Source organism: Mesitornis unicolor, unplaced genomic scaffold (genome assembly GCF_000695765.1).
Source record: "Mesitornis unicolor isolate BGI_N332 unplaced genomic scaffold, ASM69576v1 scaffold20679, whole genome shotgun sequence".
In the NCBI taxonomy this organism is placed as follows: Eukaryota; Metazoa; Chordata; class Aves; order Mesitornithiformes; family Mesitornithidae; genus Mesitornis; species Mesitornis unicolor.
In genome coordinates, this window is record NW_010208249.1 from 1 (window position 1) to 9,564 (window position 9,564).

At 36.8% G+C, this 9,564-nt stretch overlaps 1 pseudogene; it reads left to right on the forward strand.

The window, feature by feature from the left end:
* The first annotated feature begins 352 nt into the window (after positions 1-352).
* The window catches only part of LOC104546927, a 54,456-nt pseudogene continuing 45,244 nt past the window's right edge, over positions 353-9,564 (forward strand).

A 9,564-nucleotide genomic window follows, 5' to 3' on the forward strand; every position in this document is an offset into this window, starting at 1 on the left:
CCCCCCCCACTTCCCCCACCATCCATGCAGCTTGCCTGCGTGTGTGTGTGCACACATGCACACATGACTCTATACTTTGACAAAATCCCACCCACAGCTTATGCTTGCAATGCTGGCCACAGCTGAAAGTTAGGTAACAAGTAGGGTATCCAGTTGCCTTCCCATAGCTTACATTCTACCCAGCAGCCTGCTCTGTCTGGAAACATTCAAAGTCCACATGTTCTCCCTTTCATAGTGTGTAGGTGTGAAAGGACCTCCCTTAAATAGCTATTCTGACCAGCAAAGTGTGTAATACCACATGTGGGATGGGAAAGAGATTTCATCCTGTGCATGTTGTCTTTCCTTTGAACAGTGCATCGGAAACCTTGAACTTGTCGTTCAGCTGTACAACAAACTAATGCGGGCCACTCTAGAGGTAGAATATCCTTTGATTGAAAAAGAGATGAGATCTACTGATGACCAGCTGAAAGAAGTGGAAGAAAATATGCACGTGGCAAGCGACAACCAGTGGGGACTGCATCAAATGAGCGCAAATGTCAGTGTGTGATTTGGAGCAGAGAGTTCAGCAATCCAAGGGAAATGTTAGATTAATCCAGTGAATTACCAGTGCTTGGATGGCACATGTCCTCTTTTTCAGGAAAAGTAAAAAAGAAGCTCTGTTGGATGACAAAGGAGACTTGCTAAAATATACAAAATGCTGCAAGAAGATAGCTACCAGATCTATCATCTTCTTGAGGTAATGGCCAAGTGAGCTGTTTTTTGATGTGGTGATATAGGTATTAAATATTTGACTGTATTAATACTTGGTCATCTCTATGTTTTTGTATAATTATTTGCGTAATTGCACAAATTATGTAAAGGTTCTTCAAGACTGTTTGGAGTTTGAAGAAAAGTAGAGAGAAAAGAGAACAGATTTGGCAACATTTGAAAAGCACTTAAGTACTTAAAAAGTTGGTAGATTGGGAACAACTGGCAAGCTGCAGACATGATAGTACTGCTATATTGTTTTTGTTACCCTGAGCTACCCTGTTGCTCTAGTGATCCACACAAGTAAAGTAATTTCTGCAGCTGCAGAAACTGTCCTGAAACACTTTCTTGCACTAGATATATTGAGGAATAATTTTGGTTTGAAATGTGAATATTGCTTCCTTATATGTGTAATTAAAATATACAACAGATAATTAATTCACCAGTTTACTTATGAATGCTAAATCAAGTTATAATATCTTTAAATATGAACTGCTACATTACATGACTACAAGTGATATGTCATACAGTGACTGAGTTAAAGGACTTAACGTGAATAAGATGAGAATGCAAAAGCAGGGGGGAAGTTTGTCTTTTTTGCCCAATTTTTGCTACTTTTTTGAGGGACCAGCTGCTGTGTCTACTGCAACATATTTTTGTGTCCATTAGTAACACTAAGGTTAATATTACGTGAAGAGTACTTTTTATTTTTTTAGTTCATGTTCAGACTCGATTTTATTTGTAGTATTGCCTTTATTTATACTATTGATATTTATTTTAAAAGATCAAAATAAATGTTTCTTTTTAACACTTAGTTAACTATAACAAGGGCTGATGCTGCAATGCAGACCAGACATGCAGGAGTATTCTTGCAAAGTATTGATATTTGATATTCCATCAAAGTTACTGTATCATGTAATAGTTTTCTGCCAACCTGTAGCCTTTCCAATGCAGGGGTACGTTCACTCTTGCACTAAGTTTTGCTAGTGTAAGTGTGATTCCAAGGAGGTTCAGGAGTCTCCTATACTGACCAAAATATGCTCCAGGAGATCACTTGATACAAGAAGTATTAGTGTGTTGTTTTGAGCTATATATAATATAAATTATATATATAAAAATATATTTAAAAATAAAATATAAAATAATACTGAAACAAGGAGGTGTATTGAATGAAGGTATACATTAATGCAAATGTATATTAAATTACTTTCCATTATTGCTTCCTTGTTTGCGTATCTAGGGAAATTTAAAGCTCTTGAAAGCAGAATCTTCCTCAGCCTCTTGGAAGACTTATATAAAGTACATTGATGACATTGCGGTTGATGTTTTATATAAGACCATAATACATTCTTTAGATTTCTTTGTGGAGCACACAGAAGAAAGTTTGAAGCCAGCTCCACTTTTTCAAGCACAAATGATCCTTAATGGCACAGAGATTCAATTTAAACCTTTTCTCGATAAAGAGACTGGTGGCAGTTTTTATGACATTGTAGATGAACTCCTGGATTATGTTTTCCGAATGTCTGCCCAGGTGAAAAAGGTAGCGGCACACCTAGGATCAGAGCACTACCAGGTACAGCTTCTCCTCTTGTATTTTGAAATAACAAATACAATTAATTATAAACTGTAAAAAGTTTCTTTTTAGTTGCAAACTCATTTAATAGCGTGCATCTTCAAATCCTGAGCCTCATCTGTTCTCTCAGTTACGCAGTTTACAGAGGCATAGTCCCATTCATTTCCAAAGGCTTACTCATGCTTTCACCCACTTCTGCAGCTCTGAACAGCAGAATGAAGTAATCTATTTCACACAAAGATAATTTAGATTAGCTGAATATTTGTCTCTCAGTTCCTGTGCTGTGTGCTTCCGCCTTGAGTGTCATGTTGTTGTCTGTAAATCTGCACATAGTGGAAACTTAATCTTTTAGACAAGTAAGGGAGCGTCCACTAAACTGGTTGTCAGAATTATATATAGTCCATGAAAAGTTCAACTTTATAACCTGCGAAGGATATGTGTTCAATTTTATGCACTCATATAACAAAACAAACACAAAATAGGAACAGCTGAGTGAATTGTAATGTTTCTTGTTAATAGACCTCTGGGGAGAAGGGGTGAAATTCCAGTCTTTTAACTGCATATAAATTTAACCAGTTGGTTTTACTGTCTTGCTTACTGAAATAACAAAACTTTTCCTTTGATGCCTAGAATGACATGGACAATATGTTTGATCTGTCTGAAATCAGGCAGGAGATTATGGAGAGAGTGGCATACATCACTAGCAAAGCCTTGGAGTACAGAAGATCTCTTGGCAGTTACAAGTCTCTCTGGCTGGAGGATCGATCTGAGTTCATGAAGCAGTCCCTTCTCCATGGTCATGGTTTAGCATCCACAAAGATGTCTCTTACTGACAGAGTCGTCCTATATTATTAACCTGTTTAAAGAGCAGGCAAGAAAGCAGCTAGTCTTAATTGGCTGTTTAGTAGAGGGGGAAATTTGAGAAGTATATGCATTAATTTGTCTCACTTCTGCTCTAGATTGACATCTATGAAACTCTTTATGTTCATATAAGCAAGTTGGAAGACTCAAAAATTTTTGAAAACTGGTTTAATGTGGATACAAAGCCTTTCAAAGTGAGCTTGTTAAACATTCTTAAAAAAATGGAGCTGGATGTTTGAGGAGTACATCTTGAGATTTGACATCATTAGGTAATATGGAATGCATGTGTGCATGTTTACATGCACTAAAGGAATAACTGTAAGCTTGGGGTCTTTTTACATGTAATGCTTCAGTGAATAGGATTTTCAGCTTTTGTTTTTATTTCCTTGATCTTTTTTTAGTGTGTGCTTTTTTTTTTCTTTCCCCCCCAGATATTGTACTTGCATGTCCTATTGGGTTAATTCACAATGGTAGCACTTGCCATCTCTGGAAGTCAGGCCCAAAAAGTCTCAAAATTATGTAATAAAGCTTTATTACTTTATTTTATAAATAACTATGTTTATTTTGTAAAATAGCATAAGTGTCACTAGTACCAGTAGGGCTTACTGCGTGGGTTTTTTTTTCATTACAGCAAGGAAAGTTTGCTCTGTTTGCAATCTTACCTTTCTCTCTTTGGTAGTGTGACTGATTTAGAAGAATTTGTAAAAGTGACAGATGCTGGACTTCAAAAAGAGGTGACTGAAGGAAATTATTGTGTGCTGGTAGAAATCATGGGCCATCTCTTGACTGTGAAAGAGAGGCAGACAGCTGCTGATGAACTCCTTGAACCTGTAAAAGAGGTCATTGCACTGTTAGAAAGCTGTGGACAGAAGATGCCAGGCAATGTTTATGCCCAGTTAGAGGTACTGTAGCAAAAGTAATATTTCCTGTTTATATATATGTGTATATGGTCCCAACAATAGTGGTATTTAATCTCAGTGATGGAAAATAACTCCATTCACCTTCCTCTCCTTCTCAACTGCTAGCCATAAAACCAGGTAGCTTTTCTTATGTTCTTTAAAAGACTTGTTTTATGTGACTGAGGGAAAAAATCAGTTCAAAAAGAGATCTGTTACATTTTGTTCTGATTAGGTCTGTAGTTACTTTTTGCCTTTTTTCTTTTCTTTCTATTAACCAAATCATGTTCACATTCATAAGCCTCCTTCTAGAAGCCGAGCCATATATGAACTCTAGTGAGTGTATCTCCTATGCTACTTCGCTTTCTTAACACAGGTAGCAGTAGTTTCGGACTCTGTTCAAACATGAATACAAAAGCTGGGGTTTGATGTCTGTCAGGTGATACTTGTCTTTTAGACATATTCAGCTACTTGTTTCTTTATATATTCTGCCCCACACCCATTCCAGCTATATGCATTTTGGGTGAAAAGTGATATTGGGGGAATTAACTGAATTAAACAAAACTTAGTGATAAGAACAGGTGGGAAAGCATCACAGCTGCAGTGGTCCCCGCTGACACTAAAGGAAGAGTTTATTAAGCTGTGGCTTTTAAGGTCAGCACCTGCATATGAGAGACCTTTATTGTTTTGTAAATGGTGTTGAGTAGAATTGGGTTTAAGCCCAACTAATGTTTGTAATCAGATAATTATTAAAAATTAAAACTTCTCACCAGTTTCAATGAGTTCTCCAGTCCACAGTGGAATTTCTATTTCTGTGCCTGTCTGTTCCAAACCAGATCTAGCAGATTACTAGGAAAATAAATGTATGATTTTTGATTTATACCTTAAGCTAGTTTAGTTAGTGTGAAGTGGCTTGATTTCAGGCTTCTCTTTCTTGTGTTTTTCACACGTGCACACACACACACAAAAGTCAAGGTTGTTTTGTTGTGTTTTTTAAATCCTGATGGAATAGCTTTTTCTGCATGCTTTACTGAGTGGTTTTTCTATAGCTTTTTGTAGAGATTTGTAGAATGAGAAAGCTAGGTCAGATATACATATATATACATATATATATATACATATATACTATACATATATATATATATATATGAGACTGTATTAAGGCAGCAGGAGTGGAGCTCTCTCTTTTACTGGAAGATTCTCAGCATATTTTTGAATCAAGTTTTATATGATTATACATAAAATAATGGAGTTCATTAAATTCAGGTAGTCTATAATTACCAGTGATCCATAGAAATAATTATTTTACAGTTGACAAAAATTCTAGTAAAAGCTATGATATAGAGTATAGCTTATGGTTAAATAAATTCCCCACTATTATTTCTTATTCGTGGCAAGATGTTGGAGTATTCTCACTGTTAATACAAAAATTCTACTTCTGCTGTGTGTGATATTTTTTTCCTCTGATATAATATTACTCTGTTAAATAGGAATTGCCTGAAAAATGGAATGCTGTTAAGAAAAGAACTGTGACAGTAAAGCACAAACTTCTCTTCAGGCATCTGAGGTTGCAGTTATCAGAAGAAAATGCACTTTACTTGGTGTATGTTTAATTCTGTGATCAATTTTTATCTCTGATTTTTGGTTTTGGGGTTTTTTATGAGAACACAGTCAGTGACAGATGTCACTACCTGTGTTTCATTGGGGAAGCAGACGGAATTCAGAGACACATTTAAAATGGAAGCTCCCTTTCAGTTTGATGCAGAAAAAAAACATATTCTCGTAGTGATAAGGTAACGGGGAATCTTGGAAAATCCTATTTGCTTGTTACCTCTCGGCAGTAAACCTAATGATATTTCAATGTACTTGTTAAAATGTTTGTGATTTGTGCGTTGTTGGGTTTTTTTTTGAAAGGGGGGGTGTTTGGGTTTTTTACAGGGACTTGTGTGTTGGGGGGGTTTCCTTGAGTTGGTTTCTTTTTTCCCTAAGATGCTGGTATAACTCTAACACCACCAAATCTAAGTTTCTTTTGTTTCTCTTCCAGTGTTGTATATGCTCGCTGATAAGATAAATTTCAGAATATTTGTTCATATTCTTTATTCATGTTCTTTTAAAAGTTCAGCATAACATGCACCTGAATAGAGTAGTCTAAAGTAGATTTAGTGGATCTTTTTAAAACATTGTGGAGGGACTTTGCTAGTATTTATACAACTTTAAATAAGGAGAAGTGGTTTAAGATGTTAAGAGATTTATTAAAAAAGCATAAATTAACTGCTTTCTATTCCACTTTACTTTTTATGGTTTAAATGTAGAGTACTTCATGTGCCTTTTGGGTGCTTTCAGAGGCAATGCAAATGCAGCTTTTTAATCTTTTTGCAGTAATTGCTCTCAGCTTTTCTTATATTGAATCATATATACAGAATCTATAGATTTCACTGCCAGGTTTAGACTGCCACGCTCAATCTACCTCATAACCATACTTTGAGTTTTTTTTTCATCTTCAAGGCAAATCAAGAGCTTGATGAAATGTTACCAATGCAGGAATCTGCAAAACTATTTGAAGTAGCTATTCCAGACTACAAGCAAATGAAACAATGTCAAAAAGAAGTGTGGTTGCTCAAGAAAGTTTGGGATGTTAGTGTTTATATAAATGTAAGGGTCATATTTTTAAAAAATAATTATAAAGTTAGAATTTAATCTGAATGAATACTTTTAGTTTGATCTTAAAAGTGTTTATAGTTTTGATTTTTTAAAAAATAAGTTTAAAACATTGAAGATTTTTAATATTCCTCTTGTTTTTGAAATTACAGTTACTATGTTTTAGGAGTAAAAATATTTCTATTCTCAAGTTAACCAATTTCAAGATAATCCCAAAACAAAACAACCTTTGTAGTTACATTTTGAGCTTTTTTAATGCCAATAACTTGATTGAATAATTAGAATCATGGAGTAAAAATTCAGAAGTCCAGAAAATTCCACTTCAGAACCAAGAGCTGTACATTAGAAAGCTGTAGAAGGCTGCAAGCAAGAGTCCAGAAAAGTCAGTGTGTACAGGCCTGTTTGGGAAATTAACCTTGTAAAGTAATGTTTACCTCAAGAAGTTTTTTTAATAAGTAAGGTTAAAAATACACGTACTAGATTTTCTTTCCACAATTGTTTGCCTAATATTGGTATTGCCAGGAGGGTGTGCAGGGCAGTTTCTGCCACATCTCCCAGGTCCATTTGTGTATTATCAGTGGATGTAGGTGTGTGTTTAAGAGCGCAAGAAAGGTATGTATGTATGTATGTAGCTATCAGAAACTGAAGTATGAAATCGCTTAAATGCTTGGCTTTGGGGTTGAATTTTGAGAAGATGGGTTATTTTGTATGCATTCTAGGTAGTGGTGGTGTAGGGTTGAAAAAAGTAAGATCCAGGAGCTATTGCTGTGTGATCGACTTTTCCCCTGCTTCCATCTATGTTATATAGCAGAAGCTTGTCTTTACCAAATGCTGTTGACACTTTTATCTGTACTTTCTGTTTCAGAGCAGCATTGATGATTGGACTAAAACCCAGTGGAGACAGATTAATGTGGAACAGATGGATATGGAGATCAGAAGGTTTGCCAAGACAGGTTCCACAGCTGTCTCTTTCTGCAATTTATCTGTCTTGATGCCACTCCTTCCTCACTCTTCCCACCCACTTTGATGTTTCAATGGATCTGTTGCTCGTGTTCAAACTGGATGTTCTAGAACGTGTTTTGTTTTGAGGACTTTCCTTTAAAACTTTATTCTTCTGGATGAGTTTCCAGTCCCTGTGGAGGTACACAGTCAAACTGTGCTGTCGCTTCTCCGAATTGAGGTAGTATGTGAAAGAAACAAGAAGGTGGGGTTTTATGACAGGCCCCACCAGAAGAAAGTCAGTATTTTTAGAGACAGGTGGAATTTCCAGATGGTTATCTGCTCTGCTCTTAGAGGTAGGTCCGGAGTGTTGGGAGTTGCAGCAAAGATGCTAATTTTTAAAGGGAGGGCACTATCTTTGCTTGAAGTATTTGCAATACTTTGTTGATAGTAGCCCTGCAGAAGACAGTTGCAATGGGACAAGTATGAAGCAAAAATAGCAACAAAGGCCTCCAGACTATTTACAGAACATGTAAGGAACAGCTGTGATTGCTAGACAAAATAGCAGTTGAGTATGGAAGAAAGCCTTGAACCTAATGAGTATAACGTTTCTTCTTTATGTTTTTGTTTTATTCAGGAATAAATAGGTTTTATTGCATGCCCAATTAGTTGAGCTTTAAGGGAAGAATCAGACTTACAGCAGATGTCTTGGTTTAAACTGCTTTGAAATTATGTGACTATTTGGCCCGTTATGATACCGAGGTCATATCCTGTGATAGGGGAGGTAAAAGCAAGGAGAGGGTTCAGCTGACTGCATTCCCCTTCTGCATCATTCACTGTGGCACATATGCCAGGTCATGGAATAGAGAAGGTGCTGATCACTGCCTGTGAGCTGATCACTTGTGTCATGTTCATCATGCTCTGCTGTGCACAGGAGTTTCCCTTACCCCTCTACGTGGTGCCTTTGAATATATTAAATTTATGGGTACCTTTTATCTGCAGTGAAATAATTAATAAGCAAATTAGACTTAAATTGTCAGAACTGTGGTAAAGCAAATGTCTCTGTTCCAACCGTAATCATAAGATCACTGTAAATGTGGTGTTAAAACAGTTCCATTCCTTTAAGTGCCCTACTGGAAAGTACATTTCCAAAGGCTTTGCTTTATCTGCCACATAAACCAATGACCCCAATAAAATCTTTCCTAGAGTTCTGCTAATTGCAAGTGTTCCACACATCTGCATATGAAACAGGAAAGCAGAGTTTTCTGACAAGCCTCCTAATTTTTTCTTAAAGTTATCAACAAGGTGGCTGTTAATGGCAAGTAATTATTGCAATTTTTTTAATCCTATTCCTTAGGAAATGGAGTCTTTGGATAAAGTAGTTCATTCCTGGGATCTATGTAGGAGCTTGGAGTTAAAGGTGAAGAATCTGGACGCCTTCCTGTGTAACCTCATCTAGGTGTTCCTGCTCCGGCAGGGGGATTGGACTAGATGATCTTTTGAGGTCCCTTCCAATCCCTAATGTTCTGTGATTCTGTAATCTGATGCTCTCACTGAGAGCAATATTGGAGTTGCAAAATCCTGCAGTCAGAGAGACACTGGTATCAGGTCATGAGTGTGACCAGAGTAAGTATTCAGCCAAAGAGACCCTGAAGATGACCTTCCATGCTCTACCCATAGATGCAGCAGTGCTGTCAGGCATATGGTAAAACCACTGCTGCCAAGTATTCAAAGTATAAGGGGAGCAGAGATTTAGGTTTCAGAGAGAGTCATCTTGTTAGTTGAGAAGTGTATTTGTGGTCTCTGCTCAGACAAAAGGACACAGCTGTCTGGAGGCAGACCTGGCTTGCTAAATTGGAAGGTTCTTCCATACCTGGCTGTCTTCCTGCT